The sequence below is a fragment of the Mustela nivalis genome (assembly GCF_964662115.1).
Source record: "Mustela nivalis genome assembly, chromosome: 4".
Classification (NCBI taxonomy): domain Eukaryota; kingdom Metazoa; phylum Chordata; class Mammalia; order Carnivora; family Mustelidae; genus Mustela; species Mustela nivalis.
This window is the reverse complement of record NC_139023.1, coordinates 32,074,859-32,100,648: the sequence shown is the minus strand read 5'-3', so window position 1 is coordinate 32,100,648 and position 25,790 is coordinate 32,074,859. Positions and strand designations below refer to the sequence as shown.

At 41.4% G+C, this 25,790-nt stretch overlaps 1 protein-coding gene across 6 annotated transcripts in view; it reads left to right on the top strand.

Annotated features, from left to right (window-relative positions):
- GRXCR1 (glutaredoxin and cysteine rich domain containing 1) overlaps nucleotides 1-25,790 on the top strand; it is a 223,765-nt gene that overhangs the window by 129,837 nt on the left and 68,138 nt on the right. Inside the window, exon 5 of one of the 6 annotated variants that reach the window (XM_082728780.1) lies at nucleotides 12,497-12,632. The exons of the other annotated variants lie outside the window; for them this stretch is intronic. The gene's annotated coding sequence lies outside the window, so the exon portion shown is untranslated. The remainder of the gene's footprint in view (nucleotides 1-12,496; nucleotides 12,633-25,790) is intronic. 6 annotated transcript variants of the gene reach the window in all.

The window sequence follows — 25,790 nt, the reverse complement described above, 5'->3', positions numbered from 1 at the left end:
AGTTTTAGGACCAGCTTGATGTGAATCACTGTTACTTCTCACAATGAAATACTCTGTATTTCCTTATGCTTGACCCTATTTGGAAGTGGTAACTGGTGTTGTCTCATCTTTTAAATTTATTTATTTTATTGAATATATTGGGAAAAAATATATATATATATATTTGTTTAAGGAAATCTCCCTATCTAACAGGGGAGCTGATCTGGGCTCAAACAAGACTGACCTTGGAGTAGAAAATGCTACCAGGTGCTTGACTTGACTCCTCTTTTCAGGTACCCTTTTCTAGACTGGCTAGAAGAAAATGTGTTCCCTGCTCTGGGCAAGGTCCTGCTTGCCAGACCAGCTACGGATTCTTGCCACAGCCTTTCAGAGGCTAGTCACAGTGCTCTTGAAATTAGCTGGTGATCGACATAGAAGAAAATGCCTTTGGCTTGCTTGACCTTAGGCCTTTTGTTTATAATGCTAGCCTTACTCCTAAATTCTGGTGACCGGTTTGTTCTTACAAGCACGTGATCCCTGATATTTGACCATGGTATCAACCAGGGCCTGATCCATCTTGACTTTTGGTTTTCTCTTAAAATTTCCACATATGGTGTGAGTGTGTGTGTGTGTGTGTTTAGATGTATATGGTTGTGTTTATAGTTTAAGGATATTGTCGGACATCCCCAAGGCCTGTTATGACAAAATATAACCTTTGGCCATTTTCTGGAGACAAGTGAAAAAAAGCAGTTCAAAGTTTTATGTGGACAGATATATTTAAAACAGTGCCTTTTTAAAAATCTTACAATAAACATTCGGGTGCATGTGCCCCTTTGGATCACTACATTTGTATCTTTAGGGTAAATACCCAATAGTGCAATTGCTGGGTCATAGGGCAGTTCTATTTTCAACATTCTGAGGAACCTCCATGCTGTTTTCCAGAGTGGCTGCACCAGCTTGCATTCCCACCAACAGTGTAGGAGGGTTCCCCTTTCTCCACATCCTCGCCAGCATCTGTCATTTCCTGACTTGTTGACATGCACCCGAATGTTTATAGCAGCAATGTCCACAATAGCCAAACTATGGAAAGAACCTAGATGTCCATCCACAGATGAATGGATCAAGAAGATGTGGTATATATACACAATGGAATACTATGCAGCCATCAAAAGAAATGAAATCTTGCCATTTGCGACAACATGGATGGAACTAGAGCGTATCATGCTTAGCGAAATAAGTCAAGCAGAGAAAGACAACTATCATATGATCTCCCTGATATGAGGAAGTGGTGATGCAACATGGAGGCTTAAGTGGGTAGGAGAAGAATCAATGAAGCAAGATGGGATTGGGAGGGAGACAAACCATAAGTGACTCTTAATCTCACAAAACAAACTGAGGGTTGCTGGGGGGAGGGGGTTTGGGAGAAGGGGGTGGGATTATGGACATTGGGGAGGGTATGTGCTTTGGTGAGTGCTGTGAAGTGTGTAAACCTGGTGATTCACAGACCTGTACCCCTGGGGATAAAAATATATGTTTATAAAAAATAAAAAGTTAAAAAAAAAAAATCTTACAATAGTCCTTGGGAAATTTGGTTCCTTTATTAGTTTTCAGTGTAATGACGCACAAATCAATTAGCATTTCTACCTCAACTGCCTCTTTGCAAAGAATAAAAGTTCTCATGTCAAGGTAAATAAAGAGGGAGGCAGGGGCCCAGAGAGAGTAGACAACATGGGAGCCGTACTGAGCAATTTATGTGCTGACACTTCCCTTTTATGTTAACAACAAAAAAGAAAAAAAAAAAAACTTTGCCACATGGTGAATGTGAAGAAAACACTTGTGTGGCTCAGTTGTTTGGTGTGTAGAAGTCCTTTAGTCACTATTTTCTTTCCAACCCCATATTCTGAAAGATTCCAGCTTTTGACATATCCCTGACTCCACACATGTGGTAAAATGTAGTCATGGTCTTCCAGAGGTGAGGTCCGTCCTCTGTTTTGAGCTCCTGGGACCCACTACAGTTTCTAGGTCACAAGAAAGAATAAGCACCACGAGAGAAGTGTTTGAAGCCTATGGGGTAGGTGGAAATTGGGGAGTTTCTCAAATCTTGTTAGCTGAAAGCCGTCTACATATAAATGTACATTTTTTCAAAGTTTTATTTATTTGAGAGAGAAAGAGAGCACAAGTGGGGGTAGCGGGCGGGGACAGAGGGAGAGAGAATCCTAAGCAGATTCACCACGGAGTCCGGAGCTGAAGCAGGGCTCGATCTCCCGACCCTGAGATCTTCATCTGAGCTGAAATCAAGAGTCGGACACTTAACCAACTGAGCCACCCAGGTGCCCCAAATGTGCATTTATCTGTATAGATACACCCAGCCCTTAGACTTCGCAGTTAGGTTTCTGGATTTTTCTTTCAATATTGAAGGGAGATGATCTGATCAGAGGGTTTTGTTTTCAGAAGCAGTCACAGGGCCTAGAGAGCAAGGGGCTTATCCTTGAGGGGCAGGTTATGGCTTTTAAAGCTACACCATTGAGCGGCACCTCACCCTTCAGGGCCTTCTGGCCTCCTGTCCCAGGAGAAAGCATTTTCCCTCGGGTATAAGTTGAAAGCTCATGACGCACGAAAGCAGATGTAGGAGTTTAGAAAACTCAGCTGTGCCACGGCCAATGTTTGGAGACACCCAGGGGTCAATGAGCGAAGCAATATAGCGAATAAAATGTTGACCTTCCTCTCATTTTGAGCTGGAGCCTGATACCGCCCTGAGATTTTTGCTGTCCATGAAACCACATTTGAATCAGTAACTGGGAGCAGAGCCAGTTCAGTCATGTGCCTCTCTAAGTCCCAGCTGAGAGACTGACAGTAATGTGTTTTTGAGTGATTTAAGGAAACCCAGAGGACTGTTGACCAGGAGATCTCAACATTATTAGCTTCCTTCTGATCTGTCAGGGTTGCTAGTCAATTTTAGTTTTCCCCAGATTCTGTCTGATCTCTGAGGCCATGCTGGATGAGCTTCTAGACTTTCAGATTTGCACTGACTTCCACTTATATTTCTTTCTAAGACTTTAGAGGTCCATAAATTACCACAGGCTTTTGGTCCCAGAGCAGGCACAGCCCTCAGCTGAGATGAATGTGCTTGGTAAATGTGTGTGTTGATGAATTTGATTTTTGTAACTAGCCCTCCAGTTTTGGAAGAAATAAAAGGAAGCCTTATAGACATAAGGAGATAAAAATATACTTCATAAAATCAAAATGTTATTTATAAAAAAGAAAAATATTCCCATGATTTGGGTGTAAACTGGGCCTTCTTTTAAAAAATTGTAAATTTTATGGTGATTTACAGGGTTTTTGTAAAGTTTGACTTACTGTCTTCTCTGATCTTCGATGTAAAACACCATTGCATTTCATCTCTATTTATTTAGTGATAACATTTGGTTGTTAAGTCACAGTTCTGGATTTCTTGTGTCAGCAGGTTCATTAACCTCAACGTTCCAGGTCCTAACTCTTTTTTATCTGTTGGTGTAGTAAACTGTTGCGAACGATGTAGCCATATTCCAACACTGATTGCATTAACAAAACCATAGAGTAGTTGGAAGACAATGTTAATGTTGGATGTAAACAAGTTATCTAAATTCTCAGTGGTGTTGTTACAGGGTTTCTTTGTCTCTGATGTCCCTGGTCCTTGCTAACACTGCTTCACTTCGAAGAATGGAGAGGTGGACCAGACTAAGAGTAGGGGGCAGCAAAGCAAGTTTACTGAGTGATAGTAAGTTTATTGAGCCATACTATAAAGCTCCTGAAGAGGGAGGAGATCTGAGAGGTGTTCTGATTTGGCATGTAGATCGAGGAGTTTTATGGGCTTCTTGGTGGGCTGTTATAATCTGATTAACCTTCGCGGTGCCTGTCACCGAATCAGGTTTTCGTCATCTATCTATCACATGGGAAAGGGTGGAGGGCTCCTTCCAGGGTGGTGTAAAATTTTTTAAGGGTAGTTTCCTCTTAGTGGGGTCCCTTCATTAGTGTCCTGGAAAAAATGCCCATTACGTTTGACACAGTGTTAAAATGTGATTTGACTGCAACAGGCTGAGTGACCTCGGACAACATTTTTTAAACCTATTTTATTCTCAGTTTCAATATCTGTACATTGGGGGAAAATATTTCACGTCTACAGTATCATTTATTCACCTCCCAAATGTTAAACTGAGTAGCTGCTCTGTGCTAGGCACTGTTCTAACCATTGGGATACAGTGGTGAATAAGGCACACACGGTCTCTGTCCTCACGAAGCTTGCCTTCTGGTGGGGGAAGGCAGACAATAAATAATCAAATAAACCAGTTCTGAGAGTCTTAACTGTTATACAGTAAGAATGCCTTGGCAGATAGAGGCAGCCCTGCATCAGACAGGGTAATCGGGGCAGGCTTTCCGGAGGGTAAGGCTGACCAGAATGATAAAATGGCACTAGCCTTGTGAGGGCTGGAGGGCAGGAGTGTTCTGTGCTGTGGAGTAGAAAATGCAAAGGCCCTGAAGTAGGACAGAGCATTTTATTTACCTATTTTTTTTAGATTTTTATTTATTTATTTGACAGACAGAGATCACAAGTAAGCAGAGATGCAGGCAAAGAGAGAGAGAGAGAGAGCGAGGAGGAAGCAGGCTCCCCACTGAGCAGAGAACCCAATGTGAGGCTCAATCCCAGGACCCTGAGACCATGACTTGAGCTGAAGGCAGAGGTTCTAACCCCCTGAGCCACCCAAGTACCCCAGGACAGAGTATTTTAAAAAACAAAAGACTGGCTTTACGGGATGGCAAAGTTCCAACCACGTAATGTGTTTGAGCCATTGTAAGGATTTGGATATTCTCTAAGTGCTCTGGAAATCACCAGAGACTGTAAGAAGTGTAATTACATGGTATGATCTGTATTTTTAAAAGTGAGCTGCTCTGTAGAAAATGGACTATGGCACAGATGTTAAGAATGATAGCAGGAAGAACAATTAGGAAGCTTCGGCTGTATTCCAGGTAAGATGGTGGTAGCTGGGACGAGTGAAGATGTAGCAATGGAAATGGAGATAAAAAGATGGATTTGGAGGGGCACCTGGGTGGCTCAGTGGGTTAAGCCGCTGCCTTCGGCTCAGGTCATGATCTCAGGGTCCTGGGATCGAGTCCCGCATCGGGCTCTCTGCTCAGCAGGGAGCCTGCTTCCCTCTCTCTCTCTCTCTCTGCCTGCCTCTGCGACTACTTGTGATTTCTCTCTGTCAAAAAATAAATAAAATCTTAAAAAAAAAAAGATGGATTTGGGATACATTTTGAAGGTAGAAATGATAAAGCCTGCTGATAGGTTGAGGGGGAGGGGCTCAAGGGAGATAGCTGGGGTAGTTCCTTGGTTTTTGGTTTGACAAGAAGAATCAATCAAATGAGGCAAGACTCTAGGAGAAGAAGCTGGTTTGGACAAAGAAACCAGGAGTTCAGTTTGGATATGTTAAGTTCAAGTTGCTTGTTAGGATTCAAGTAGAGATATCGAATATGTATATAGGAGTAAACTGTAGACTATGCCACCTGGAGCTTAGGGCAGAGCTCTGGGCTAGAGACGCAAGTTTGGGACTCACTAGCTTTGCTAGGAGAGAGGGCTCAAGGAGAAAGAATGAACGGAGAACAGAAATGGTCCAGCATGAGCCCTGGGGCTCTCCAGCACCAAGATGGCGCATTGACCAGAGGGAGTCAGTGGTTGTTGTTCTCGCTAAATCCCGCAAGGACGACAAGAAGCCTGGTTCGGTGTTAATGCTTCATCTCGTTTATTTAATGCTTCATCCCTCGTTTATTTCATCAACTTCCTTAACTTATATGCGGCAGGGTGACCAATAAGGGGCCAAGCAATGGGGAGAGCCAATGAGAGTCCTGTTACTATGCTGATTAAATTTGAAACAGCCAATGACTATGTCCTCCTTTAGGCGGGCTTCACCAGAAAGTTCGTTGTTTACTTGCAGCGTATTTTGCTGGCAGTGAGCCAAGCGCCATTTTGTAATGGCGGGGACTTTGCCGGCCGGAGGCGGTCCCCGACATCTCCCCCTTTTTTGTTTTATGGCAGAGATCGTGCCTGTCTTAGGTCATCAGTAGCAGAAAACATCCTTACCCGTCATCAGACACAAGATATCAATGATCTCTGTCCTGTCTTAGGTTGGTATGTTTCTCTACTGATCTTACCCGTCTTTGACTACCGATCTAGCATGCTTAGCCACATCTGGGGAGATGTTCCAGCCTCTATTGACATAAGGGCTTGTACTATAGCTCGGCTCTGCTCTCGCTGCTGTGTTCTCCATTGGCGAACTTTTCTGAATAGAAGCAGAATGCCAATAAGAAGGAGGACAAGAAGACCAATTGTGCCAGCCCATTGTTTGGTGAACTGGAACATATTGCTGAATGTTTGAAATAGCTCTGGAAGGGAAGCTGGTTGCACACACATCCTGTGGGAAAACACAAATGGAACCTCTGCTCCAGATTAATACAGGATCTGGGCCTTTCCATTGTCCCGTAAGGATATCCTTCCAAAGAACTAAGGGCTTGGGGGAAGAATCCATATGGGCTGAATGTCTTTCAGCTGCTGCTTGACCGTTTTTATCGAGCGTCAAAAAATTTAAAATTTAACAGTGTGCCATTGGCCTTTAGGAGGTCCTTTAGGGAACCCTCTAACCTCGACTTTGACAGTCCAGATCCCATAATTAGAATCCCAACCTAATGGCTGTTCCGCGTATACTCGCCGCTAAATCCCGGCTCTAAGGCCGCCCCGCTTCTTATTGTGGACTTGTAAAATCCCGGCTCTAAGGCCGCCCCGCTTCTTATTGCGGACTTGTACAAGTTTCCCACCACCTTTGTCATGGTTCTACCCCGCTTACCTGCGGACTTCTCCCTTGCAAGGTTTTTCTATTTTTCTTAATATTTCCCGGGTTTCGGCACCATTTGTCGTTCTCGCTAAATCCCGCAAGGACAACAAGAAGCCTGGTTCGGTGTTAATGCTTCATCTCGTTTATTTAATGCTTCCTCCCTCGTTTATTTCATCAACTTCCTCAGCTTATATGCGGCAGGGTGACCAATAAGGGGCCAAGCAATGGGGAGAGCCAATGAGAGTCCTGTTACTATGCTGATTAAATTTGAAACAGCCAATGACTATGTCCTCCTTTAGGGGGGCTTCACCAGAAAGTTCATTGTTTACTTGCAGCGTATTTTGCTGGCAGTGAGCCAAGCGCCTTCTTGTAATGGCGGGGAGTTTGCCTGCCGGAGGCGGTCCCCGACAAGTGGGAGAGTTGGAAGAGGAGTAGTTGGGAGAGGGAAGACACAAGAACATTTTGATACATCCAGCGAGAGGTTAACTGTATTTGCTGCTGCTGAGGGGTAAATACGAGGATAGAAAAGTGACGCTGGATGAGAGCATTCACCAGAGCAAAGGGGACAGAGGCCATACTGGGGTGGATTGTTAAGAGAGTTATAATCCACACAAAGCAAGTATCTGGGATATATATGTGCTTAATATATGGTAAAAATTACTGAGAAAGGACTTGGTGTTCGATTTCACGGATCACCTATAAAACCCATTCTCCTTGCCTCCTTCCCCCATCCCCTAATTCCTTTGCTTGGAAGATCCCTCACCACCACCCCCCCCCCCCGCCCAATTTTAAGTTTTCCACTCTCCCGTATTCGGGGGATGAGCCATTATTAGTCCAGGTCATTCTTGGTGATGTCATTCCTTCTGTCAGTGACTAGTTTAGAGCTAAGTGTGCAACCTAACCCTGGCTAGTGGGATCTCAGGGGCAGCCTGGTGTGGGCTCTTACAAAGAGGGCTCTGCTAATAAACGGATATTCCCAGGAAGAAATGCCCCTCTCCTTCATAGTATTGGTGCCTCTTTTTGGAATCTCTGGAATGGCTGCCACCATATGCCTCGCGACTGGTAGAGGAGCCCTCATGGATAAAGCTATGGATGGCAGAGGGGAAATATGGAAATCATTTGTGTACAACTGGCTCTTAGTCTTATGGCAGAACAAAGACAATCTTCAAATAATAAGTGTTTCTCTGGATACAAATATCACACACACTGCTCTGGATGAATGCCGATATTACTACAAATTACCTAGTACCTCTAGACACTGTTCTAAGCTTTCCTTATTATTGTGCAGCTGGGTAAACTGAGACCAGGCGAAGTGAAGTGATTGATCTGGGGGTATCTGGCCAGTAGGATGTAGAGTGAGGATCCTGCCCCCACTCCGCCCCACCGCGGTCATCATTACTAAACAGGGTGTCTGCAAATAAAAACGCGTTTGTTAGCTATCTGTACTTAAAATGATGGGTTGTTTTTAGATTATTTCCTTATAGACAGCTGATTTGAGGCTGAGTCAACCAGTGAGCCTGGGAATGCCGAGGAAGTGTGTGTCAGCAATCTTTGGTCAGAGTACACACCGGAAATGCCTGAGTCCAGTTTCCAAAGATTAGCATAAAGGAACACCTGAGTTGTTTACATTGCTAATTTTAAAACACATACAAAGTAAAAATAACTACAGTTAATTTAGAACTTAGTATCTATCTTGCATTCAGGGCTTTAGGTACATTGTTTCTCCAAATCCTCGTGGAATCTTGATCCTTGAGAAGATATTTTATACAATTTATCATCGCAGAAAGTAAACTGTGGAGAGTTTAAGTGCTTTGCTCCATGCTATTGGATTTTAATCCAGGTTTGTCTCATTCCAGAGGCCACACCTTTGACTAGCAAATGAATGCATTAAATTTTAACTAAAATTATGGCATAATCCTGGAGGCTGTCTAGCACATGGAGGTAGCATATCATCTGTAAAAGGGTCTGTGCATAGAGAAAATCCTTGGAGGCAGGATATGAGATCAACAGTAATGTTAAGAATTATAGTTAATTGTAGTTTTCTTTGTATATCTTTGTTATTAAAAGAAAAACTGATAAGTAGTTGGGGTTTTTTTTTTTTTCAAATCATATTTTTTCGTCTACAGATTTGGTGACTGGAGGCTGGACAGAGATGTATTTTTTGAGATCCCATAGGATCCCTTTGCTCCCAACCCCCTGGCCAATTGGGCTGTTGTTCCTTTCTTTTCCATTCTAGCTTCAAGGACATTTCTAGGTGAGGAGATATTCACCTCTCCTCTTTTTGCTTACAAAACCTGTTCAGGGTTGCTTGTTTTGTTTTTGTTTCGTAAATCACAAATGTCTTCCCTCCATCTGGGTGGGCAAGACTGAGAATCAAATTTTTCATGTCTTTGCCTCTCTGCTCCTAAAAAAATTCCAAAGACAAACAGAAACCAATTGCCCTGCTGTTTATTTTGGGTTGGGTTGATTGGTACATTAAATAAGTGAAAGCAGTGTTTTCTTCTTTCATCATCTGTAGATAAAAGAGGCGTGTGTGTGTTGAGTTGTGGGAGTTCCTTTTCTATGAACTCTAACTAATGCCACATACTTAAGCACCAGAACATTGGATGATTACTTAGTAAACAACTTGAATCACCTCTCGGATTTCTATTACATCAGTATTTGCAAAGCAAACAGAACCTTGATAAGACCCAGGCTGATTGCAAAATGAATTTCCTGTATATGTTGCCAACAACTCTTTTTTCCTGACAGTCCAGTTACATTTTGCAGGTTTGTATTGCTTTTCAGGATTTGCATTCTGCCACCTTCGTATAAAACTTTGAAAGATATTTACAGAATGCTGTTAGTAATAGCGTGAAACGCAGGAGGCCAGGTTGGAATGAAAATCTTCTGCAAGAAATTCAAGGGAACATTTTAGAACTGAATAGTATTTCATACAGGAAATGACAGTCCTTCTTGTGATAAGAGCTGAAATACTATCAAATTCAAGTGATTGTGTTCTAAGACATTAAAATTCCATGCAATATCCTGAAATCTGAATTAGAAAGTGGATATTTAATGAACGACACTGCCTTTCACAGCCATCTTTCTTTCAAATTGTACTGTTTTGTTAGATCTTTAAAAGCACATTTTTTTTTTAAAGTTAAATTCAAGTTCTATTAACATATTGGCTGTTTTTCCTTATTAATACATTGGCAGTTTTGGTCATTAAATTGTTTTTCTTGTTTCCGCTTTCGGTTTATAGCACAAACCAGCACAGCTTCCAGAAGCCCCTAAGAAAGAGTGTTCTTTTTTTTCTTTCTCACTCGGATTTTATGCTGAAATCATTCTCAAAGTGAAGAGATTACCAGAGGAATCTAAAAACTGGCTCTGTCTAAAGTGCCTGATTGTCTTGCCTCACTCAGAGGTAATGACGCATTCTTTGTCCCTTCAGGAAGAAAGGAAATGCCTGCCCACGGTCCTGCAATGATGTGTGTGGTGGGCAGGCCTAGAGAGGTTAGCTCAAAGGTTTATGTAAATTCTCTCTATAACTTGTAGGTAGAGAAATGAACTTTTGATCATAAGCATTAATTTTGCAATATCAAGAACACTTTTAGGGCACCTGGGTGGCTCTTGATTCTCAGGTCATGATCTTAGGATGGAGCTTTGCATCAGGCTCTGTGCCTGGTGTGGCACATAGCTATGTTACACCACAAAAACTTCCAGGATTTAAAAATCTGGGTGCATTTTAATCAACATTTTTTGTGCATATCAACACACAAACATATTTATATATGTAATTTAAATTTGGCCCTGTTTAAAATTTTGTTTCCTTGTGTGTGTGTGTGTGTATAGTACTATTTCACAAGCATTTTCTTATTTTCTCAATAAATACTTGGAAATATTTTAAATGGCTATGTGCTATTTCACTGTACAGAATGTAACATTTAAGCATGAGCCAGTATTTGTAACTATTTATAAATTTTAGGGCATTTAGGAGTTCACCATTTTTCCTGTTATAAGTCATTTTGCAGTGTATAAATTTTAAGGCATTTAGGAGTTCACCATTTTTCCCATTATAAGTCATTCTGCAGTGTATATAATGGCTACTATTTATATAGCATCAACTGTGTGGCAGGTCTTTCTTACCACTTTACATGTATTAAGGACATGAATCCTTCCAGCAGAGCTTAGAGCTGGGTAATATGATGATGTTCATTTTATAATAGGGGAACCAGGCATAGAGAATTTGGCTAACTTCTGAGTCTACACTCCTGGCAGTCAGTGGAACTAGAACCCAATCTGAGCAGCCAGACTCAGAAGTCCCCAGCATAGAATTTTCAATTCATCCCAGTATTTTCTGAAGTATAGATTTCTAGAAGCATAATTCATGGATGAAAAGATATAAATTTACTGGGGCGCTTAACTAGCTTAGAGAAAGGCTGTACTAATCTGTATTTTCATATCACATTATAAGGAAGCTTGTTTCACGACATTGTTATCATCCTTGAGTCATCACTTAGGCAAAAATCTTTGGTCAATCTGGTAGGTGAAATTTAGTATTTTATGTTGCTTTATGTACGTTTCTTCTGAGCCCAGTGTTTTAGGCTACAGAGGACGGTCTCTAGTTGATCTGTGTTCGAACCTGGGCGGTGTCTTTGTACAGGGTGGTTATGTGAATTAAGTGAATCAGTTCTGGTTCTTCTAGAACAGAACTTGTATACAGAAAGCACTAGATAGCTGCAGGTTATATTCTTATTTGTAAGACTATAGGCTGTGTTGGGGTTCAGACACACTATCCCCAAACACGGCATGCTGGATACTCCAAGCTGAAGGAATCTGAGAAAATGGCAGTGCTGGAAGGACTCTCTGATGTCCCCTTCCTCCCCAGAGCAGGTCCTTAGACCCGGTTGTGAGAGGTGTGCTCCCCGTACCTGAAGAAAGAAAAGAGCAGCATTGTGGTCTCTGACGCCCGAGCGTGGGACACCTAGAGGAATTGGAAATGGCTGGCCTTTTCAAGTTTTGCCCAGTTTATTACCTTTGGCTCATACCCCTTTGTTCTATCACATTTTGCCATGACTTTTTCCATCAAACATAGTATAAAAGCACTCAGGGTTAACCATTTCTTTGGGTCTTTATTTTATGAAGACCCTGTATATCGTGTAACATATATATTCAGTACATTTGTATGATCTTCTCTCCCTCAGCGTACAGTCAGTCTGATTAGAGAGCCCCAGTTGAAGGATCTACATACATAGATCCTTTTCTCCCTTACATAGTAAGATGAACATTATTTCCTGTGTTGGTTGGCTGTTTGTATGTTTCCTTTGTACATTTCCCATTTGGGTACATTCCCAAAATGAGTACATGGACTCATTTTCAGAAGATTCATAGACAGAAGATTCTCTACAACATTCCTTTAAGATAGTACTGCAGTATTTTCATTAAGAGGGAAAAGAGACTCGGTATTGATTGAATCAGACGTCGCATTTGAATGGAACTCGTAAAATAGTGTGCATTTAAGGATTACAATACTATGAAAGAACACCTCCCTTTGGTTCAGTAATCAATGTGTAGACCAGAGCATGCATTGCTTTTGCAATTTAAAAAGAAAGGTAATGGAAAGAGTCAGGTTTCGGTGGAACACAAAATACAACAAACACATTTCATTACAGAGCTCAGAGGACTGTGTAACCATCTCTTCGAATTACAAAATCAATCGTAAGTTGGACATTCGGGGATGAAAACACCAAAATGCTGCAGCTGCTTACTAGTTTGGGGAGGAATGTGCTTCGTGTATAATTAATAGAGGTAAGCCATTACAGAGAACAAAAAAATAAAATTAAATCAAGTAAGCATACCTATCAACTGCTGGGAAGAGGTGAAATAGGGTGTGAATCATTTTATTTTGGCTGAAAGTCTCATGCTTTGATAATTATAGTGTGAGGCTTTATATCCAATCTCCTGTGAAGCTGAGCATCTTCCTTAAGTTAAAGAAACATTAGATGTGACATTAAAGCAATCAATAGAACTAGCGTGAACCTAGAGCCAAAACATTTAAAGCAGAAAAGGAAAAAAGCCAGATTGGTAGATCTGCACAATGTACACGAAAGCCAACAAATTCTTGTTTAATTGGGTGTATGCAGAAAGGCATTGAACTCACAGTTAGCGAGGAAGAAACCCAAGGAATGGGGAAGGAAGGGTCCATTACTAGATTATTAACAGTAGGAACAAGGGTGGCAGTGGGTGTTGGAGTGTGTTCTTTGGGCATACACTGTGCAGGGCACTTAACGTACAATACTTCTTTTAACCACCAGCACAACTCGGGAGGGGAGTATTATGGTCTTCCCAGGGGCCCACAGCTATTGATGGACATAGTGGATCTTCCAAGGCGTGTCTCTCTTCAAAGTCTGTAGTCTTAACCACTTGGAGATATTGCCACAGCCTTCCCTAACCCCATTATTTTTGGCTCTTCTCCATTTCTGCCCGTTATTCATTCATGCCCGTATTTATTATATATCACAATAGTTACAGCGTTCTTAATATAGGCTAAGCCCTGTGCTAACATGCCCTTCACATAACGAAGGGAATCTGATGGCAGTGTTTCTGCCATCTGTGGAACTTGATCAGAGGAGACGAAGAATTGCAGTCTCCTGATAATCACCATCATCAGAAAGCATTTATTAAGTGCCTCCAAAGTGCCAGACCTATTTCTAGGCATGGTCCTTGCAGTCTGTATAATTTTGGCTGCAATGCTTTACTCTCGTGTTATCCCCTTTGCTTTGCATGTAAGGAAACTGGGGCTCAGAGACATTGCACAGTTGGTTCAAATTGCAGTCAGTGTGACGTGCCCGATCTGGGATTCCAGCCCCAGCTGCGGGAGCTCTCCTGCTTCATTACTGCATCACGCTGCCTTATTCCCATGCCCTTTAATGCTTTAGTCGATTTCATGTCAGAAACTAATTCTCAGTGCCACCATCTTCTCTATTTTTCCCACTGCCCTGTTGCTGCTCTGCTAGTCACTAATGTTGCCAGAATTCTCCACAGACAGGGTCATTTTTGTACAAAGTAATGTGTTCAGAATTATGTGTTAATACTGGTCTCTACCAGCCCCTATCCACACCTCCTGCCAGAAACACACACACACACACATACATTTGCACACACACACTTGAGTGTGCACGTGTGCACCTGCATGCACGCGCACACACACACACACACACACACCCCTTTACCATAAGGGCATGCATTAAATGAACTAATATTCAATATACTAATTAAACAGTTTCCAGAGAAGTCAGACCATGGCAGCTTTTTGCTTTCAAGACACGTCTATGCAAATTCCGAGCAATTTTCAACTGCAGCCGCATTAGCCATAATGCCTCTAAATCAGTCTTCTTTTTAGGAGGCCTCATAATCTTGGGTGCTGTGACGCAGCTTAGACCCATCTTTCCAAATCATTTCAATCACTCCTATAAATGTGTCATAAGCATATGCTAGCTCTGGCAAAGTGATAAATCTTCCCTCTACTGTAAACTATATGCTGAGACTTGTATCTGTTTAAGGAATATATGGGCTATAAGAAGCAGCTCTGTCTTTATATGCTATGGGTCCTTTGAAGAGTGTTAAAATATTTCAACATTAAGTATCTTAATTGAACATGTAATTCTGATATGGTAGGGTACCTACTTGGGGGTACAGTTGGTGGGCATCCTCTTCAGGTGTTAACACTGTTGTCTTGCTGCATGACCTAAGACAAGTTACTCAATTTCTCTCTAAGTCCAAATTTACTTTTCTTAGAGTGGGGATGATCTCTTTGGTGACTTTAATACCTAGTCAAAAATTCTATGGCATACTTCCCATCGATTGGTTGAGTCTATGTCCCCTGCTTTTGAAATGGGTGGGCTTGTGACTGCTTGAGCAATAGAATAGTGAGGTGATACCATGTGACTTCATGAGGGTTGTGTGGCTGCCATCTTGCTCATAGGAACACTTGCTCTTGGAGCTCTGTACATCCATGTAAGAAGTCTTGATATCCTCAGTGCACCAAGTACTATGGTTAACAGTCTCAAATGAGCCCAGGTTTCCATCCTTCTCCACCAAGGTGCTTGACATGAAAGTGTGACCATCTTGGGCCTTTCAGACCTGCCCATCTGTCAGCCAGATACCACTGAGCAACTTTCATTTACATCATGTAGAAGTTTCACCCAGCTAAATTCTGCCTTGATTTCTGGCCCATGAAATCATAAAGTATAATAATAATTGTTGCTTTAAGCCACTGTGTTTGGATAAGGCAAACACTGTTTCATCCTTTGTGAAGGCTATTATAGGACTCTTAGCTCAGGGCCTGACTTGCAGTAAACACTCAATCAATGTTAGCTCTTATTTTAATTTATTGAGCATCTACTGTGATTGCAAAACTGAATAAAGTGTTTTGAGGCATAGAAAAGCAAACACACACACTTTGCTCTTATAGATTTGGAAGTGGCAGGGAAAATGGATACATATGAGAAGATAATGTACATACCATTTGCGTAGTAAATATTATAACTGTCAAAAGAGTTCTAAGAAAGGTGAGGGAATCACTGTGAAGAAAGTGGCCCTTGCACTCTGCAACTGAGGCATCATCTTCAGGGAGAGAAAGGGAGTATTTATTTGTTCATACAGAGACTGCGTAAGATAGTTTATTTGATTTGGGACAAATCTCTTTATAAGAGAAAAAGGACTTCTAATTGATTAAAAATATAACATATTAAGACCATTGGGGATGCAAAAAAAATCCTATAGAAACACACATGTACACTAGTCTATGCAACCACACATAGGATATAAAGAATTCTATTTATGACAGAATATATCTTTGCTTCCAAGCTACTAAGTACCATTTATAATATTTTTCTATGTATTATTATATAACAAGAGCAACTCAATAGATTCCAAACTCCCAAAATGGTACAAGCCACAGTATTTAACATGCAGCACGAGAGTAGACATTAAAAACTAAAATATAAACACAAGAAAATTTGCTATTAGAAGGCACTATCTTAAAAGACTCTTGGGTGAAACAGAAATCAAAACTGCAGAGCACCTGGGTGACTTAGTTGGTTAAGCATCTGACTTTGACTCAGGTCATGATCCTGGGGTCCTGGGATCGAGTCCCACATGGGGCTCTGCACTTAGTGGGGAGTCCGATTCTCCCTCTCTTTTTGCCCCTCCCCCTGCTCTCTCTCTCAAATAAATAAATAAATACATTCTTTAAGAAAATCAAAATTGCAACTACGTGTTGGATATGTCCTATATCTTGATCAACATGGTGATTTCATGTGTACATATGGGTGTGTTTATAGTTGGGTTCTTTCCATAAGAAGTTCCATGGACTTCTGTTTCCAATTTGTGTTCTTCCCTTACAACTATGATTGTTTCATTATTTCTCAGAGATTTTTGTTAGAAAGTTCGATTATAACCCCCTCTTCGCCCTGTTGGAAAGGGAGGGATTGCCACCCTAGAGTTATTGGGGTGGTGGGGCACAAAGCAAAGGATGGCTGAGGTCAAGAGTAGTTCACAGAGGGAAGGGGCACACCACACACTCTGCAGGACCACACAGATTTGTGCTCAGGAGCAGAGTAAACAATTTGGGGGGCTGTGGGATTTATAGACTTTACAGAATCAGCAATGACTCCTGGTTCCTATGGGAGGGTATAACTTAGCTGATTTGAATAATTCCAAGGGTTTATTGGGAAATGAAAACTACTACTCAGGGATAATCAAGAACCATGCTGGTCTTTTTGGCAAGGAGGGTCTTTAGGCTAGGCAACCTTAGTACAGGAATAGATGGGGAGGGGAACCTGTGTTTAGGCTGTTGGAGGCTCTCGTGATTTTACCAGATATGTAAATTTTAAAAGGAGCACGTGATACTGAGGTTTACTTATCAGCCCTACACCACAATATAGCTAGCTTAGGATGCCAAAGTCAATGAAAAGGGGAGCTTGGATTTGAACCCAAGTGTGTCTGGACCCAGGTCTGTTCACCTGGCTCAAAGGCTATGCACTGGATGCAAATGAAAGAGAGAGCAAGTATATGAAGACAACTGAGTGAGAGCTGCTTCTTTTTTGTGCACTCTTTCATTGAATTTAATCTGATTGCAAGGCACCCAATATCCTGAGAATGCTCATGGGTATTTTATGACAGTGATAAACGATGTTACCATTGGTGGAAGGGTACACAGGTGAAGGGTATGCACGATTACTTTTGTAACTTTCTGTGAGTCAATAATTATTTCAAAATTAAAAATTAAAAACAGTGCTCCTGGAGCCCAAGATTCTAAACAATGGTCCTAGATTTGGAGATAGTCGCTGTAATCACTATAGGGCAGTAGAGCTGGAGTTGATCTTGCAATGATTGATCTAACACTTTTCACTCTTTCACATTTCATGTCCTTGTGTCCTTCCATATCAGCCCAATTCCATGGTAATTACTAAAGTCATTCTCTTGCACACACTCCTAATTCCTTGACTCTTTTATAGTCTTTGGAGTCACTGGCTAAGCCCTAGCCCTGGTTGAATCCAACTCTGCTTCTGCTGTGTTCTTACCTGAAGACCTGGGTCTTGCTGAAGAAAATGACACCAGGATGGCTGCGATCATTTTAAACTCATGACCCTGACCCTCTAATCGCCCCTCAGTGCTACTTGATACCATAGAATGTATGTTTATGTCCCTCCCCAAATTCCTATGTTTAAATGTGACTCTCAGTGTAATGGTATTCAGGAAGGGGGACATTTAGGAGGTGATTAGGTCATAAGGGTGAGGCTCTCATGAATGAGATTAGCGCCATTATAAAAGAGACCCCACAGAGCTCTCTCACCACTTTTACCATGGGAAGACACAGCGAAGAGATGCTGTCTGTGAACCAGGAAGTAAACCTCACCAGACACTGAATCTGCTGACATCTTGCTTTGGATTTTCTAGTCTTCAGGATAATGAGAAATAAATTTCCGTTGTTCATAAGCCACCATATTCTCTTTTAGCCATCCAAGTGGACTAAAACACCTGGCAATTACTCTTCACGTCTCATTTTCCTTAATGTCAAATGTATATACATTCTCTTCTTTCCTCAAAACTCCAGCATCTCCTTTCCTGACCCCATGCTTGGCTTTTTACGTCACTGTTCAAATTAATGGAACTGGGAAAGAACGTCAGCAAGCTCCTAGGACTAGCCTTTTACCCACAGATTTTACCTCTCTTCCCATTGGTGTAATTGAGCTTTGCGAGCTAAGTGAGACCCACTCCTCTGCCAGTGTGTTAGACTCAGTCCCCTCCCACTCAATGCTCAAGGACAAGGACAATGCTTGAGCAATTATCCTCTCTGTCTTCTAGACCGTCACTTTCCCACTCAAGTAGATTATTCCCATCCACATACAAATGTCATTATTTCTTCCATCTAACGAATAACTTTCTGTGCCCACTTTACCCTCTGACTTCCTGTTCCTCTTGCAACAAAACATTTTGAATGGATTTTCCAGACACACAAACTCTAAATCTTCCTCTGTGTCTTTTGAATTCAAACCAAACAGTTTTTGGGCCCAGGTACTTCATGTCATGGTCATCAATGACATTTCACTGCTAAATTTAGGGGTCCATTGGCCTGTCAGCAGCATTTGATAAGCTTAATCCCTCATTCTTTCTTGACGTACTTTTTCAACTTGGCTTCTAGCACAGTGTCTCCTGGGATTCCTCCTGTACCAGTGATTGCTCCCTTCTCAATCTCTTTTGCTGGTTTCTTTCCCTCTATATCACGTCTTAATGATAGAGTGCTCCACATCTCAGTTTCGAAACTCTTCTCTCTCTCTCTGTCTGTCTATATTCACGTCCTTGGTGATCTTCATCAATTTTATGGTTTCAAATACTGAGCATGTGCTGGGACCCTCGAAATTTATAGCTCCAGCTTGGATCTCTCCCCTGTGCTTTAATTCCAGAGTCATATGTCAAGATTTCTACTTTGTCTGAGAGGAAGATCAAATGTAACATATCCAAAGCCAAAGATCCCAATGTTTCTCCCAAGTTTCAGTGTTTTGCAGTTTCCTCCTACTCCGTTAACAGAAAGCCCACAAAACTCTCTTTTCCTCACACTTCTCATTAAGTTGGTCAGAAAATGGTTTTGGCCCTACCTTGAAAAATGTACTCTAACCTGACAGATTCTCACCCCTCCACTGTCACCACTCTTGTTCAAACTGCCATTGTAGATTATTGCAGAAGTTCTCTGTGTGGGAAAAAGTCCTGTGCTCTACCTCATAGCCTCTCAACCTAAGTTCTTACTCCAGCCATTGCTTCCACACCTGGCTGCTTGTTAAGTGTGATCTGGTGGTAGCTCCCCTCAAATTATCTCTAGCTTTCTCATCTCTTGCTTTCCTCCAGAGCTTCTTTGCCTCTCCTAAGTGTGATATCCATGGGAACTTCCTCATTCTTTTGCTTTCCATTTTCAGATCTGGAAGTTAAAGAGAATTACGTCTCCATGGGACGACACCTGACCAATAGGGAATGAGAAAAATGGTGGGAAAAAAACGCCCTCTTCCATCTTTTGGGTGGACAGTTCTGAGTATCAGCTTTGAGGCTTCCCTGCATGGAATCCCACTTGCTCACAGCAGCTAGCTTTGTAAAGACATTCACTGGTTCTGGTTCCCTGTTTTATTCTTCTCAGGGGCCCAGTTCTTTCCTTTGGGGTCACTTTACAAAATAAGCTATCTGTGGGCAGCCATTGTGTCAAACATTGCTTTTGGGGAAATGCAGGCTAAGCTTCCTTCTAGTTGGTCTCCTTCTTCCATTCTTGCTCCATGCAGTCTCATCTCAGCTGAACAACTGAAGTGATTCCTTTTAAAACATTGATCTAATTATCCCACTTCTCTGTTTACAATATCTAATGGCTTCCCATCTTACACAGAGTCAAAGTGGAAAAGCATTGTAATCCCTTCATAGGCCCTACTAAATCCATCCTTTCTGATTTTATGCCACCTGATCTACCTTCATGTTATCTACTGGTCTCTTCCGTCTGGTATCCCTGTCCTCTTTGCTGTTCCTTGAACACCCTAGGCATGCTTCTACCTCAGGAGCCTTGAACTTGCTCTTCCCTTTTCCTCCAGTTCCCTGCATGGCTCACGTCCCTCCCCTCCTTCAGATCCGTACTCAGATGTTACCTTCTCAAGAAGGTCTACCCTAGACATTCTGTTTAAAATTGGAAACTTTATTTGCCAACATGATATTTTCTTTGCTTATTTTGTCTTTCTCCATAGCATTCATTTAACAACTAATATTTAATTATTTTAATATGTTATTTTCTTTTTTAGTCTATTTCCATGAGGATGTAAGTTCTAGGAAGGCAGGAAATTTTGCTCATTTTCTTCATCCTGTATCTTTAGTGCCAAAAATAGTGTCTGGCATGGAGTAAACATTTAATGTATATGTGTTAAATGAATGAATGAATGAATAAATAGTCTTCTTTTTGGTGTTTCAGGCATCTAGGCAGCTATAAAGATGGTCACATTAAAGGCAATAGATGTATTCTTTCCTAATCTTTATCTTTTATTCTGTTTATAGTGTCTCCCAAACTCAGAAGTCTGAGTAGAGCCAACATACAATAGGAAACTATGGAAGGCTCTGATATTTATTAACTACTGAATGAAGATTTTTTAAAAAAATTTTGTTTATTTTTTATTTTTAAATTAAATTTAATTTTTTCAGTGTTCCAAGAGTCATTGTTTATGCACCACACCCAGTGCTCCAGGCAATACGTGCCCTCCTTAAGTGCTTTCCAAAGTGGAAAAGCATTGGGGGCTTACCCAACCCCCCACTTTCCTCCCCTCCAAAAGCCTCAGTTTGTTTCTGAGTCCAGAGTCTCTCGTGCTTCATCTCCCCCTCCGATTTCCCTCAATTCACTTTCCTTTCCTTCTCCTAATGTCCTCCGTGTTATTTCTTATGCACCACAAGTAAGTGAAATCATATGATAATTGACTCTCTCTGCTTGACTTATTTCACTGAGCATAATCTCTTCCAGTCCCATCCATGTTGATACAAAAGTTGGGTATTCATCCTTTCTGATGGAGGCAAAATACTCCATTGTATATATGGACCATATCTTCTTTATCCATTCGTCTATAACTCTGCAATTGCACTGCTGGGTATTTACTGCAGAGATACAGATGTGGTGAATGTAGTTTTTTTTAAGGTCACTTGGAGAGGTAGAACTAAGTAGAAGGAAGAGTATTCATTATAGACGTTATTCAATTTGGGGATATCTTCTACTTAGGTAGAAGATTCAATTGTGTAAATGAAGTGACAGAGGGCAATGAAGATGTAACTGTCCAAATGTCTTGATTACATTCTTATGACTGGAATCCACTAGTAGAGATACATAGGCATTGCAATTTCTGCTAACATTGAATACCTGGGAGATATAACAGGCAATTATCAGTGATTTTCATGCAATTATAAATTGGTTCTAATAATATTTCTACTCTAGTTTTGCCACATTCATTTTATTAATACAGTTCTTTTTGTTCAATTTATTATTCTTCCTTGGCTAATTCAAATACCATCAAAAAAGAAAATTCACACCACGCTTCCCCTCAAAAACATACTCTTTTTTAGTTAATTACTGTCATTGTATTTAGCAAGCAAGCTATTGCTGCAAAAAAAGCTAAAATTTTTATGGCAAAATTTTTTGAACCTAGGGCAACTGTAAATCTCAATTACATTGTCACAAAATTGTCTATATTTATAATTAAATTTGAAAATTAGAGCCAGTAATTTGGGTCTGATTCATTTGAGATATATTTATTTATGTCTTCCTAATATTTAGGACATACTGGCCATTCATTAGAACTTCTCTCAGTATCATTTGCCATTGATTGGGAACTTCCGAATTCAGCTGGTTTTACCAATCTAGACCTACTTTGCAATGTATCCAAAGTAACTTTATTTTATATGGGTTATAAGTAGTGAATGAAAGCAAGCATAAGTTAATGTTTTTGGCTTGAAGTACAGAATATTTCAGAACATAAATTTTCTTAATGTGTGGTCCTAATGATATTATATAAAGGCAGTTGGTCTAAAAATGCTATTTTTTCTTAAAGGAGATAGCAGGCAAAAACAACGTCATAAAAATACATTGTATTTGTATCCCATAATTCTTACAGATCATGTTAACTTCAGAATTTCTGCATAAAAACAGTATATAGTATTAATTTGGACTCAGGTCTTGCCCACTAACTAGCAGGAAAGCTCATACCCAGATCTTTTCCATTTGGACTGGTGGTTTTGTGAGTTTTTCACATGTGCTCTAAACATTCTCTTTCTAGAGAGAGAGTGCTACAAGAATTGAGGGAAAAGTGGGTAGGGATGAGCACATTCCTAAAAGTGGGAACATTTACTGCTCAGTGCTGACATTACTATGTATTATTAAATATGCAGTGTTTTAGTTCCTGTGACCAGCACCTATCTTACCTCTCCTCTGCTTCCCAATAACCCATGCTTCACTTTTCAACTTGCTTTTAAAAGGACATCATCTTGGGCATGTGGGTGACTCAGTCCATTAAGCATTTGCCTTCGGTTTAGGTCTGATCCCAGGGTCCTGGGATCGAGTTCCATGTTGGACTCCCTGCTCAATGGGAAGCCTGCTTCTTCCTCTGCCTGCTGCTCCCCCTGCTTGTGCTCTCTCTCTCTCTCTCTTTGACAAATAAATAAATAAAAACTTTAAAGGATATCATCCTAATCTATATATATGAGGAGAGATAGTGGTGGAGACAGCTGGTGAAAAGTAGAATTAGGTAGAAACTAGGAGCAGGCAGAAGCAGGAGTCAGGTTATAGGAAGCCATATAGAAACTAGTGGAAAAAAGTCAAGTACAGTGAAGGTCATAGAGGCAGAAAAGTTCAAACGGTGACAGGTTGTCCTGAATACACAGAGGCTCAGCCTTCTCGAGGTGACACTTGGGAAGTAGGTGGAGACTGTGGTGTGATATGCTTCTGACCTCAGTTTCCTATCCTCCTTGGGACCATGTGCTTGAAGCTCTGCTCTGCTCTTTGGAGAGTCTGTGTCCTTTCCAGGCCTGCAGTGTTCACACATCTCGTGGAGTCTTGGGCTGTCCTGGTCCCTTTTTTCCCCTACAGAATATTCTGGTTCAGGGTTCGAAATCTTGAGAGATTTGTTCCAGATATATGCCAAGGGATCAGTAGGTCCTACAGTGGAGCCCCCCTCTTCCAAACTAGTTCTGTGAAACTTACATTGACTCAATGAGAAGAAATGGGAATTTCAGACAGATCAGAAAGGAGACAATTTAGATGGATAATTTGGTCTTTGATGCCTCCAGAATTCCATCTCATAAGAGATCGTTTTAAAGTGTTCAACATTCAGAGAAGAGATTTAGCTCGGAATCATAGGATTTTATAGCTAAAGAGGGATTATTTCTGCCAATACTTCCTAATCTCCTAATCGCTTCCTGTGCATGTCTTCACAGCAGGTGCTCACGTAGTGTTTGTTAACAAACAACATTGGCCGAGAAAGAAACGTTTCTGTTTTAGAATGACATCTGGTGTCAGTATTTGTGATGTGCACAACATAGCTGGTAAAATCCATAGTTGAAATAGAAAAGCAACTTTTTACAGATGTTGTGGGACTGGATTGTTATCAGATATTGGCACTTCAGTGGGTCGGTTTAATTCTCATTTGGTTGCTATAGGTACAGCATTTTTATAGCAGGCTCTATCTAGGAATGGGGGAAGTAAATCGACTCCTGAAGGGATTTTAAGAGTGCTGGAAAAGCCCTCTGCCATCTGCTCCCTAAAATACTTCCCTTGTTTTCTGGTGCCTGAAATTTCACAAATGGAGCTTCAGATTTCCTCTTATGTTTCCTTTCCCTCTGAACACAAAATAACCATATAGATTCACCTAGGGAGGTGCTATAAAAACATCGCATGCTTAGACCTGACCCCAGAGTGTCTGCTCTTATTAGTCTGGGTTAGAGCCCAAGTACCAGTGTTTGTTAAAGCCCCTAGGTAACTTTAATGGGCATCAGGGTTGATCAGTGCTGTCCATGGGACACTAAGGTGTGCCCATTTGCACCTGAGATGGCTGAGTGTGGGCATTTTGCTTTTGTTTTAGATCAGCTATCTTCCTGAAAACCAGGCTACTAGAGGGGAGAAAGGCAGTAAAGAAAGAGAATTCTGGACACTAAGGGAAGCCAAGCGGTCAAAACCAAAGACTCAGAGTGGAAGCCATGGGATTTCCAAAGCCAAGTGCTGTCCATTTCACTGTGCCGGAAGGCCAGGCTTGTTTGTATTGATGACAAACAGTGAAAAAATGCCAAGCAGAAGCATCTGTTGCCTCCCTCCCCTTCTCTGGGGCATTCCAGCAGCCATCCTTGTGTAGGTCGGGGCTCAGGGAAAGGGCACACACTCTGATCTGGAGGCAGCCCAGGGAGTTTTAAGATGCTGTCGCCACAGTAGCTGTTGCTCTGCAAACCTATCCAGGAGGTGCATCGTCTCTCCTTTGATTGGAAGTTCCAGATTAATGGTCCTGAAAATTGAATTAGCTCAGTGACTGTTCAAAGATCCGTGGTGATAAAAAAACAAGCCAGCACACAGAAACCACCCGTGGTTAGTTGCCCGGAAGCTTTTCAGCTTGGAGTTTTCAGGGTTAAAGTGAATCTGAAATGGTAATACAACACAGGCAGATCAAGGTGGCAGTTATAGGTAAAATGTTACAAAATATTCTCAAGTGTCAAATGTCTTGGAGTGAGCAACCAATACCTAGACATTCTTTCTTCCCAGCTAGCAGTCCTTTGCTTTTCTTTGCTTAGATACTCCTCAAGTTTTCAAAACAGCAAGAGTGGTCAAAGAAAGTACATTAATTGAAAGTGGGGTAAAGGGAGTCTTTGCGGGGAGTTAACGTATCCTTTTAAATTGCCAGAGGTCCTAGAAATGTTTTCCCCCTATAATCAGAAACTGAGACGTCTCATTAAGGTGGCTCCCTGAACATGCTTTGGAATGGGTCCCTCCAGGAGTGGATTTCCCTGCAGTAAAGCTAACATGCTCCTCTCCGCTACACTAGCTTTCTGGGGCCCTAGAAATGAGTTCTTTTTCTTTTCTCTCTTCCTCCCTTCCTTCCCTCCCTCCCTCCTTCCCCTTCTCTCTCTCTTTCTTTAGATTTATTTATTTCTTTCAGAGAGAGAGAGCAAGAGAGAGAGAGAAAGCACGAGTGGAAGGGCAGAGGGAGAGAATCTTGAGCAGGGCTAAGCATGGAGCCTCATGCGGGGCTCGAACGCATGGCCATAAGATCACGACCTGAGCGAAAACCAAGAGTTGGACTCTTAAGCCACTGCGTCCCCCAGGCGGCCCTAGCAATGAGTTCTAATGGTCGTATGTTTTGTAAAATTTGAAAAACATAAGGTGCTTTAACAGCAATCAGTTAAGACTACTTGGTCCCCTTCCAGAATTCTCTCCTGCTGTGTGGGGTCAGAGAATGCATTTTTTTGGGGGGGGGATCTGATGAGGGGAATTTATGAGCTACTTTGCATAGTTTGCTGTCATCTGAGAATATACCTGCGTGATTGCTCATCACCCTGGCGTACACATAAGCGAACTAAACCATGCCCACTGTATGATGTGTCTGGCATCTTGACTTAAAAGCACAGTAGTATGCCATAAGCCAGCTTACAGAAACATGTAGGAAAAGGGGTAAAACAAACCTTGGAATATATGGAGACTGAAACTACTCTGGAAAATTCTCTCAACTGCCCTTCAGATGTGGAAAATTGTAAATGGAGGTTCACACTGACACCTAACTAAAGCTGTTCTTTCTAGTCAGTAACACGTCATCTTTTTTTTTTTTTCTTTGATGAGAATTATATGAAATAGAATTTGTAGAAATTCCTATGTTTATAGAGCATAAACCGAAAGCAGTAGGATTAACTGCAGAGTTGCAC